Here is an 11,985-nt window from a genome sequence, read left to right as displayed (position 1 = left end):
TGTTAATAAACCAGAAGCACCTGAAGGTTTCATACAGTTATTTTCTCTGCCTTATATTAATCTTCTGACATTACATGTTTCAAATTTCAGAATTACTTTTTTTTCCCCCTGCAAAACTTCCTCCCACGGACACACTTTCCCAACAGCTTTGGCATCGATCTGACCTTGTAAAATCTATCCTAGACTCAGAATCCATTTCTTGATTAAGAGGGGATCCAGAGGTTAATGGCAGAAGGAAATGTTCAGCCTTTCGCATGTCAGGGGGACCATTTGTGAATGTCTCTATCAGCGGCACCTCTGTCATTTGCCCCTGTGACTGCAGAAGACGCAGGCAAAGACATCGCTCCTGATGTAGCCTGAATCGGATATAGCAAGGCCCTGTTGAAAGTTGTGGTACTTATGCTAGTTCCCTAGGGTTGCCAAGTCCAATTCAAGAAATATCTGGGGACTTTGGGGGTGGAGCCAGGAGACATTAGGGGCGGAGCCGGGAGAAGGGTGTGACACGCATAAAAGAACTCCAAGGGAGTTCTGGCCATCGCATTTAAAGGGACGGCGCACCTTTTCAATGCCTGCCTTCCATAGGAAATAATGAAGGATAGGGGCACCTTCTTTTGGGGCTCATAGAATTGGACCCCCTAGTCCAATCTTTTTGAAACTTGGGGGGTATTTTGGGGAGAGGCACTAGATGCTATACTGAAAATTTGGTGCCTCTACCCCAAAAAAACAGCTCCCCCAGAGCCCCAGATACCTGTGGATCAATTCTCCATGATTTGCTATGGGAATAAATCTCCCTAGGGAATAATAGAGTTCCCAGCAGACATTCCCCTCCCCTCCCCCCGCTTTCTGATGACCCTGAAGCTGGGGGAGGGCCTCCAAATGGGGGATCCCCTGCCCCCACCTGGGGACTGGCAACCCTATAGTTCCCCTCCTCTCTTCTTGAACTCACAGTGGGCCTTCGTTTAACTAAACAGCAAATGTGAGACTGATTTCGCACTCACCTGATGCTACTCTCACTTTCCTCTTCCCAGTGGGGCTCCCTTCTGATTTTACACTCTCTGCCCTGGGGCTGCAGGTAGCATCAGCTTTTTCACGCTGCAAACTGGTTTTTAGAGGTCTCTGTTTGCGATGTAGGCTTGCCAAGTCCAATTCAAGAAATATCTGGGGACTTTGGGGGTGGAGCCAGGAGACATTAGGGGTGGAGCCAACATCAAGGCTGCGACAAGCATCATTGAACTCCAAAGGGAGTTCTGGCCATCACATTTAAAGGGACGGCGCACCTTTTCAATTCCTTCCTTCCATAGGAAATCATGAAGGATAGGGGCACCTTCTTTTGGGGCTCATACAATTGGACCCCCTGGTCCAATCTCTTTGAAACTTGGGGGGCATTTTGGGGAGAGGCACTAGATGCTATACTGAAAATTTGGTGCCTCTACCCCAAAAAACAGCCCCCCCCAGAGCCCCAGATACTCGTGCACCAATTCTCTATTATTTTCTATGGAAAGAAATCTCCCTAGGGAATAACAGAGTTCCCAGCAGACATTTCCCTCCCTTCCCCCCGTTTTCTGATGACCTTGAAGCGGGGGGGGCCCTCCAAACCGGGGGATCTCCTGCCCCCACCTGGGGATTGGCAACCCTATTGCGATGCGAAAAAGCCAACATTAGTTGCAGCCCCCGGGGCAGAGAGTGTGAAATGGGGAGGAAGCCCCGCTGAGAAGAGCAATGTCAGAGCAGCGTAAGGGGAGTGAGAAATCGGTCTGAATCTTGTTATGAAAAGACATGTTAGCTGTTTTGGTTATCACATTGTGCCTCCTTTGACAAGCTAGTTCAGGGGTAATAACTGCTGAACAAGATCTCCATCACTGTCAGCATCTTTCTCTTCCTCCGTCTTACTAGCTAAGGTGACTTTAGATGCCATTTTTGAGCAAGAGAGCCAGTTCGATGTAGAGAGAACCAGTTTGGTGTTGTGGTTAAGTGCGCAGACTTTTATCTGGGATAACATGGTTTGATTCCCCACTCCTCCACTTGCAGCTGCTGGAATGGCCTTGAATCAGCCATAGCTCTCCGAGAGCTGTCCTTAAAAGCGCAGCTTCTGGGAGAGCTCTCTCAGCCCCACCTACCTTACAGGGTGTCTGTTGTGGGGGAGGAAGGTAAAGGAGATTGTGAGCTGCTCTGAGATTCAGCACAAAGGGTGGAGTATAAATCCAATATCACCATCTTCTTCTTCTCCTCCTCCTCTTCCTCCTCCTCCTTCAAATTTGTCCACTTAGTGAGAGGGACTTTTCCCCCACTCTACCCCTTTGGAATGGACCATGAAACTTCATGGGGAAGGAGTCATCCTTCCTGGGAGAAAGGAGAACTGGAAGTAGGCCATTCACTGAGCAGAAGCTCAGAAAAAAAATGGGAACAGCTGGTAGTGGCTGAATGAGAATTGTTCAGGCATCCTTCAGAATAGCATGGAAAGAGGGTCATCATTTTTCACCTGCTCAACAGGGTTGGTTAATCAGGCCTAGTCCTTATGGACTCCTTAGGAATGGCAGGAATGGAGTGAGATGCTGTGGCACAGGTAACATCAGCAAACACGAAGAAGAAGAAGAAGACTGCAGATTTATACCCCGGCCTTCACTCTGAATCAGAGACTCAGAGCGGCTTAAAATCTCCTATATCTTTCCTCCCCCCACAACAGACACCCTCTGAGGTGGGTGGGGCTGAGAGAGCTCTCCCAGAAGCTGCCCTTTCAAGGACAACTCCCATGAAAACTATGGCTGACCCAAGGCCATTCCAGCAGCTGCAAGTGGAGGAGTGGGGAATCAAACCCGGTTCTCCCAGATAAGAGTCTGTGCACTTAACCACTACACCAAACTGGCATGTAGAGATGAAGTCAGTTGTTCACTGGCTATATGTCTGGAGTTAGGGAGGGGACTTGATGTGAAGCAGGATCAAATAAACTCTAGTTGTTGCAAGGCATGAGATGCAGGGCAGGCGAGTCTTGGTTGGGGGGAGGGGTGTATATTGAACCTGAAAAATATTGGCATTCCCAGATATCCCCAGATCCTATTGCCAGTATGGTGTTTGGATTTGGGAAATATTTGGGGAACCAAATTTTTTTTGGCTGCATTATGGAGTATCAATCCAGGAGGATTTGGGAGTTGGAGGGTGTTTTTTGAGGTAGAGGCACGGAATTTTCAGTATAGCTGCTGGTGCCTCTCCTCAACCTCCCCCCCAAGTTAGATCTGGGGGTCTAATTCTGTGCACCAAAGAAGGCATCCCCCTCCATTGCTTTCAACGGTCTCTTTAAATGCCTTCGGAGTTTGCTCGCCAAGCCCCCAGTTAGATCTGGGGGTCTAATTCTGTGCACCAAAGAAGGCATCCCCCTCCATTGCTTTCAACGGTCTCTTTAAATGCCTTTGGAGTTTGCTCGCCAAGCCCGGGGGCTGCCAACATGGCAGCAACACAGTTTGGAGACAGCATTTAAAGAAACTCTCTTTAAATGCCTTCTTGAAGCCATTCCTCCACCATGGTGCAACTTGGCGAGTGAAGTCAGAAGACATTTAAAAGATGCTTCCAGGCAGGCTGCCAAGAATGGCAGACGTGCAGACAAAAAAAGAACCCAATAGCACTTTTTCAAAGACTAACGCAGATTGATTACCCACTAGCCTTATGCCGCTCTCGTGCTCCTCTTCTCTGCAGGGCTTAAGAACATAAGAGAAGCCATGTTGGATCAGGCCAATGGCCCATCCAGCCCAACACTCTGTGTCACATAAGAACATAAGAGAAGCCATGTTGGATCAGGCCAATGGCCCATCCAGCCCAACACTCTGTGTCACATAAGAACATAAGAGAAGCCATGTTGGATCAGGCCAATGGCCCATCCAGTCCAATACTCTGTGTCCCATAAGAACATAAGAGAAGCCATGTTGGATCAGGCCAATGGCCCATCCAGTCCAACACTCTGTGTCCCATAAGAACATAAGAGAAGCCATGTTGGATCAGGCCAATGGCCCATCCAGTCCAATACTCTGTGTCACATAAGAACATAAGAGAAGCCATGTTGGATCAGGCCAGTGGCCTATCCAGTCCAACACTCTGTGTCACATAAGAAAAGCCATGTTGGATCAGACCAACGGCTCATCCAGTCCAACACTCTGTCACATAAGAACATAAGAGAAGCCATGTTGGATCAGGCCAATGGCCCATCCTTCCAACACTCTGTGTCACATAAGAACATAACAGAAGCCATGTTGGATCAGGCCAGTGGCCCATCCAGTCCAACACATCGTGTCACATAAGAACATAAGAGAAGCCATGTTGGATCAGGCCAATGGCCCATCCAGTCCAACACTCTGTGTCATACAGTGGTCAAAAAAAGCCAAGTGCCATCAGGAGGTCAACCAGTGGGGCCAGGACACTTCTTGGCTTCAAGAAGCTTTTGTCAGATTTCACAGAGGCTGCCCCGGGGCTGCAACTTACTTCACCTCTTTTGCACAGCAAACAGAAACCGGGTTTTAGAGGATCTTGTTTGCTGCACGAAAGAAGCACAGCGAGTTGCAGCCCCAGGGCAGCTACTGTGAAATCCGTGGAGAAGAAGAGCGTGAGAGCAGCATAAGGCTACTGGGGAGTTGGTCACAGTTTGTGGCAGGGTGGGGGTTATACACATATATCTGAAGAAGTGAGCAGTGATTCACTAAAGCTTATACCCTACCATGAGTTTTGCCAATCTTTAAGGTGCTACAGGGTGCTGGCTCTTTTCTATTTTAATCATGTCCCCCCCCCAAAAAAAAAAAATATGGATATAGTTGCAATGACTCCCAAACAGATTTAATAGACACTAGTAAATACAGCCAGTGCTAGGGGTTCTGCCACATCAGGCAAGAACTCCCCCCACAGCCCACAGCATGCCCTTCCTCCTCCCCCTCTGCGGGGGAGGGAGGATGGAGGCAGGCAAAAGCAAAGTGGAGGTGCACAGCTCGGAGCTTTCCTTCCTTTGGAACAAAGGCTTAGAGTGGCATGCTGCCACAGCTTCCCTTCAGTTGCACCTTGAGTGTAGTGTCTTGGGCTTAACTAAAGCTCCGCGCGGCCATGCAGCAGAGGTGACCGGGGAAGTCCCTTGGTCAACCTGCGCAGCGCGGGAAAAGACTCCTCCAATCAAGATCAGTGGCGGGAAGTTTGACTGGCCAGGATTGGACTGGCCAGCTAGAGGGCTGTTCCGGGTTGAATGTATATAAAGCGGGTCCCAGCCCGCGTTGCCCCGTTCTGTGATGTACCACCCATTAAAGCATGTTGCCTTCAACACGTCTCGTCTCTGAGTACATTACAATGAGGATCCTTATGCTATGGTGGCAGCTTTTGCTGAAGCAACTTTTTTTAAAAAATCTGCGCAGCCGATGAGCTCCCCGGTGGTCAGTCAAAATGCCTGCTAAAAACACTCTCTAAAAATACTTGGTGAGTGCCAGGAAAAGCATCAGCGTGTGCCATGGTGCCAACCACGTGGACCCCTGGCATAGATAGATACGGGGCTTTTGTTGTAGCAGGAACTCTTTTGCATATTAGGCCACACCCCCTGAGGTAGCCAATCCTCCGAGAGATTACAGGGCTCTTCCTACAGGGCCTACGCGAAGCTGTTGGAGGATTGGCTACCTAAGAGGGGTGTGGCCTAATATGCAAAGGGGTCCCTGCTAAAAAAAAAAAAAGCACTGGATAGATACATGCAACTCACTGTCAAGTCACCTAGCATGCTTGCTCTTTTGTTCTAGGGATGACTACAGCATTTACCATTGTCGTCCTCTCATCATATGGAAATAGAACCATGCTCTTTGTATTTCCAGTGACTGGGGACCACTCTTTAAAAAAAAAAAAATCATTGCAATGCGACTGCAGATATGTTTAATAGCAGTGCAACAGCAAGCCAGTTTTCTGTAATTATATTTTGTATCAACATTGTGAACAGCTGTAATAAAAAAAATAAGCAAACAAACATTACAGAGGAAATTAAAATGTAATGGCTGTATAAAAATATGGCTGGTGTACGGTTCAGGATTTTTTTTAACATGGCTTTGAACATTCTTGCATGGGAGGAAACCTGTCTGGCTGCAAGATTTACTCAGTAGATTAATGAGCAAATTGTTAGACCAACAGCATCTAGTATAAACGAAGTGTAATCAGTAATCACAAAGCTGCGACTGACTTATTTTGCCCATGTCACGCAGAAATACTCACTAGAAAAAGCCATTGTGCTTGGATTGGTTACTGGCAAAAGGAAACCAGGCTGCCCAAGAAGACAGTGGCTAGACACCACAAAAGTCAACGTCAGCCTGAGCATGGAACAACTCAAAGAAACGGTACAAGATTGGTCAGCACAGAGAGAACTGGCACATAGAATCACCAAGAGAGTCAGACATGACTGAATGGTTAACAATAATCAGTGGCTAACGTATGGAGTACACTTCTTATATTCTGACATTATTTTTGACCTTCTGCATTAGTAAATGAAAATATGAGATAGTCCCTACCAGGGGTGGAATTCTAGCTGGAGCTCCTTTGCCTATTTGGTGTAGTGGTTTGATGTAGTGGTTAAGTGCCCTTGTAACACCCCAGAGCCAGTTTGGTGTAGTGGTTAAGTGTGCGGACTCTTATCTGAGAGAACCGGGTTTGATTCCCCACTCTTCTACTTGTACCTGCTGGAATGGCCCTGCGTCAGTCATAGCTCTGGGAAGAGTTGTCCTTGAAAGGGCAGCTGCTGTGAGAGCCCTCTCAGCCCCACCCGCCTCACAGGGTGTCTGTTGTGGGGGAGGAAGATAAAGGAGATTGTAAGCTGCTCTGAAACTCAGAGAGCACTGAGATCTAGTTCTCAAAATCTTTTAAAAGTCCCTGGACCAAGGGAGGTTAGATTGAAAACGACGAGGAGCAAGTCTTCTCAACAATGGCTCCCCAATGGTGGAATCAACTACCAGAAGAGGTGCGAGCCCTGCGAGACCTAAATCAGTTTCGTGGGGCTTGCAAAACTGCCCTCTTTCAGCTCGCATTAAGATGAAACCCGGGAAATGACATCTAGCCATCCTATACATAGTTTGAACTGTAGCACCGAAATCTATAACTTACAATGGTTTAACTCTTTATCTAATTTTAACTTAATTTATGAATGTAATTTTATCTATTTTAATTGTTTAATTGTTTTGTAGTAATGATTGTATTTTACCGTAATCATGGTGCATACCATGTCGTGTTAGCCGCCCTGAGCCTGCCTTTGGCGGGGGGAGAGCGGGATATAAAAATAAAATTATTATTATTATTATTATTATTATTATTATTATTATTATTATTATTATTATTATTATTATTATTATTATCATCATCATCATCATCATCATCATCATCATCATCATCATCATCATCATCATCATCATCATCATCATTATTATTATTATTATACTCAGATTCGGAGTGGAGGGCGGGATGTAAATTCTGTTAGGCCACATACCCCTGATGTATCCAATCCTCCAAGAGCTTACAAGGCTCTTTTTTTGTAAGCTTTTGGAGCATTGGCTACAACAGGGGTGTGGGTATTTGTGAGTTTCCTGCCTTGTGCAGGGGTTGGACTAGATGACCCAGGAGATCCCTTCCAACTCTATTATTCGATGATTCTGTGGTCTAATAGGCAAAGAAGCTCCTGCTAGAATTCCACCCCAATCTCTACTAAGAGTTGAAAGAGCTAGGTTGAGAAATACTTGGGGATTTGGGGGGCGGTACCTGGAGAGGGAGAGGTTTGGGGAAGGACCTCAGTAGGGTGCAATGTCAAAAGATTCCCGCTCCAAAGCAAAAAAAGATGTCCAAGGGAACTGATCGCTATTGACTGGAGATCCGTTGTGATAGTGAGAGATCTCCAGGCCTGGCCTTTACTTCTATTCCAACCATCCCTTTATTCCAAACACTGGACAGGATCTATAGAATTGCTGTAGGCATACTGCAGGGCTTGTGACTTTCCATTTGAAGAAGAAGAAGACCGTAGATTCATACCCTGTCCTTCTCTCTGAAGCAGAGTTACAGAGCGGCTCACAATCTCCTTGAGGAGAGCCAGTTTGGTGTAGTGGTGAAGTGTGCAGACTCTTATCTGGGAGAACTGGGTTTGATTCCCCACTTCTCCACTTGCACCTGCTGGAATGGCCTTGGGTCAGCCGTAGCTCTGGCAGAGGTTGTCCTTGAAAGGGCAGCTGCTGGGAGAGCCCTCTCCAGCCCCACCAACCTCACAGGGTGTCTGTTGTGGGGGAGGAAGGTAAAGGAGATTGTGAGCTGCTCTGAGACTCTTCGGAGTGGAGGGCGGGATATAAATGCAATATCTTCTTCTTCTTCTTCTTCTTCTTCATCTTCTTCTTCTTCTTCTTCTTCTTCTTCCTTTACCTTCTTCCCCCACAGCAGACACCCTGTGAGGTAGGTGGGGGCTGAGAGGGCTCTCCCAGAAGCTACCCTTTCAAGGACAACTCCTACGAGAGCTGTGGCTGACCCAAGGCCATTCCAGCAGCTGCAAGGGGAGGAGTGGGGAATCAAACCCAGTCCTTCCAGATAAGAGTCCGCACACTTAACCACTACACCAGACTGGCTCTCCATAAGATCTGGTGCCAAGTCTATACATGTAGCAGAATGAGTTGGTAGTGTGCTGAGGGGGCGGCTTGCCCCTGTCCCTTTGAAACGTTTGAGCCTTTTCTCTGAGCTGCAGATTTGCGTGCCTGAACACAAATTTGCTTTGGAAAGTCTTCCTGGTTTCTAAAGCAGCTTTCCACATTCACAGAGAATCAGGGAGAGATCCTGTTTGGGAAATAAATGCCAAAGACCTTGTGGGAAAAAAAACAAAACAAAGAATCTAAGCGATACCTTGCATTCTGGACAATTGGTAGTTGATTTGTCATCGGTATTAAAATGTAGGTTCAATTTGCTTTTTTGGCACTACTTGTTCCCTGAAGACAAACCGGAAAATGTGGTTCTTTTGACCATGTTTATTCTTGTCTCCAATTACAGAGTGAACTGATTCAGGGATGCTGGAAACAAAAAACATGGGGGGGGGGGTGTGGCTTAGCAGGGTTTTTTGTAGCAGGAGCTCCTTTGCATATTAGGCCACATACCCCTGATGTAGCCAATCCTCCTGGAGCTTACAGTAGGCCCTGTACAAAGAGCCTTCTAAGCTCCCGGAGGATTGGCTACATTAGGGGTGTGTAGCCTAAGATGCAAACGAGTTCCTGCTACCAAAAATGCCCTGTAGTTTAGTATTGTTTGAGTGTTTAAAAAAAAGAATTGGAAGGTTGTTTCATTTTGTTCATATCAACCTTTGTAGCCCATCTGTTTTATCTGAATCCTTAGGGCTTACAGTAAACTAAAGATAATTAGCACACCCAAATTATAGAGGAAGAAGAGAAGATATTGGATTTATATCCCGCCCTCCACTCCGAAGAGTCTCAGAGCAGCTCACAATCTCCTTTATCTCCCCCCACCCCGCCGACAGACACCCTGTGAGGGCGGTGGGGCTGAGAGGACTCACAGCAGCTACCCTTTCAAGGACGACTCTGCCGGAGCTATGGCTGACCCAAGGCCATTCCAGCAGGTGCAAGTGGAGGAGTGGGAAATCAAACCTGGTTCTCCCAGATAAGAGTCCACGCACTTAACCACTACACCAAACTGGCTCTGGGGTGTTACAAGGGCACCTTTACAGCTGGGATGTCCAGGGGCACCTAAAATTGGACCTCTTGGTCCAATCCATTTGAAGTTTATTTAAAGGGTAGGCACCAGCAGCTCTGCTGTATTTTTTGATACAATTTGCTTTAAAAACAGACCCTCCGGCCCTTCAGAAAAGTCCCATAGGGGAAAAATGGAGCCAAAGAACATTGAAATCTTGAAGAATACCTGGAAAACCGGGAATACTGTTTTTTGTTGTTGTTCCCTTGATATCCAGATTTTTTTTTTAAAAAAAAAATACAACTCCCCCCACTTAGCCAGGGGTAAAGCCAGGATGTTAAAAGTCAGAGGGCTTTAAAAAAAAATTAGGGGGCATCATTTCCCATCCACTGCGGGGCTTGCCACTTCTGGGGTAGGGGCAAAATCTGGAGGGTCTGAAAGTGGCCAAGCTGAGGCAGCCAACCCTGAAGCTTTGGAGCCCAGAAGCGACTGCACCTTGGCTGCAAGCAGGGGAGTTTCCTTCTGCCTTCCTCTCCCCCATCCTGTCACTTTGCAGCCAGCAGCTCCATCTGTCCCTCCCCCTCCAGCTCAGCCATGGCAAAAAGAAAAGAGCACACTGTGCACTGGAGACCCCCCTCCCCAGAAGTCAAGGGCTAGAAGTCGGTGGGGGGGGCAGTGCCCCCACAAGTGTCAAGCCCGATTTTCAAATTAAAAGATGGTTGAAGAAATGTCAGGTTAATGCTCTGGCTTTCCCGCATTATTTACAACCTACAGGACGCGTAGGCATCACCATCTGGCAGGAGGTTGTTTACAGTACAGGGAAGGCCTCAAGGATGCACTCCTTAAAATTCACAGGCTCTCTTATCAGTTTGCAATGCAGTGTGAGAATGCTTTTGTAGTGAAAATGATAGTTACTGCTGTAACCTTTGAACCTTAGATTCAAATGAAGCGCCTTTTGTAACGGTTTATGATACCCTATATAGTAAGCACGTAACCTCTGGTATCTCAGTATTCCCAAGGACCATGTTCCTTGGAGCACTTTTGAATTCCTAAATAAAGCAGTCTATTTGAAAGAGTACAAAGGACCATCATTGGGAATCTCAGGACTTGACTACAGGTTCCCCCTGCGGCTGCAGGCCTGCATTTAGCTAGTGTAGCTTGGCACTTCCGGGCACATTTTGTGTACCATGGAGGATTCCCCCCACCCTTGAAGTTCCTAGGTTGCCTTAGTAAGCAAAACTCCAAGAAGGATCTACTCTAATCCATGTCTCCTGCTGTTTATGTGCACATTCTACTGCCCCCACTGCTCAATAGCCAGCAACCCCATCAGTCACATTGAACTAAAATATAAATAGTTCAAGCTTGCTTAGCCACACTTAATATCAAAGTATCAGTACTACTCCATTAACTAGCCAATGAGCCCCCAAGACATGAGGATAAAGTTTTACACTTTAATGAGTGAGGGAATAAAAGAAGAAAATCGAGATTGGATAATAGAAATCCGACAATTGTACCAAAGTGTTCAGATACTTAAGGGATCCTTCAGAAAACATAAAACAAAATAACATCCTAATGAAGTGTTGTTGTTTGTTTGTTTTTTTCAGTTCAAAAGAATGCAAAAGGAGAAAGGAAATCCTTCTGTCTTGGTGGTTTTCTAGCAGTCTGAATAGAGGGAAATAGAAAAGGATTCAAGAGTGACCGAGGCCCATAGCCATAGAGCAGCATGACTTCCAGAAAGCTTTTGATAAAGTTCCTCATCAAAGGCTCCTTAGTAAGCTTGAGAGTCATGGAGTAAAAGGACAGGCCCTCTTATGGATCAAAAACTGGCTAATTAATAGGAAACAGAGAGTGAGTATAAATGGGCAGTCTTTGCTGTGGAGGACGGTAAGCAGTGGGGTGCCGCAGGGCTCAGTATTGGGTCCCATGTTCTTTAATTTATTCATAAATGATTTGGAGTTGGGAGTAAGCAGTGAAGTGGCCAAGTTTGCAGATCACACTAAATGGTTTAGGGTGGTGAGAACCAGAGAGGATTGTGAGGCACTCCAAAGGGATCTGTTGAGGCTGGGTGAGTGGGTGTCAATGTGGCAGAGGTTCAATGTGGCCAAGTGCAAAGTAATGCACATTGGGCCAAAAATCCCAGCTACAAATACAAGTTGATGGGGTGTGAACTGGCAGAGACAAACCAAGAGAGAGATCTTGGGGTCATGGTAGCTAACTCACTGAAAATATTAAGACAGTGTGTGATTGCAATAGAAAAGGCCAACACCATGCTGGGAATTATTAGGAAGGGAATTGAAAACAAATCAGCCAGTATCATAATGCCCCTGT

The sequence above is a fragment of the Heteronotia binoei genome, chromosome 7 (assembly GCF_032191835.1).
Source record: "Heteronotia binoei isolate CCM8104 ecotype False Entrance Well chromosome 7, APGP_CSIRO_Hbin_v1, whole genome shotgun sequence".
Lineage (NCBI taxonomy): Eukaryota > Metazoa > Chordata > Lepidosauria > Squamata > Gekkonidae > Heteronotia > Heteronotia binoei.
Note: the sequence above shows the minus strand (reverse complement) of the source record.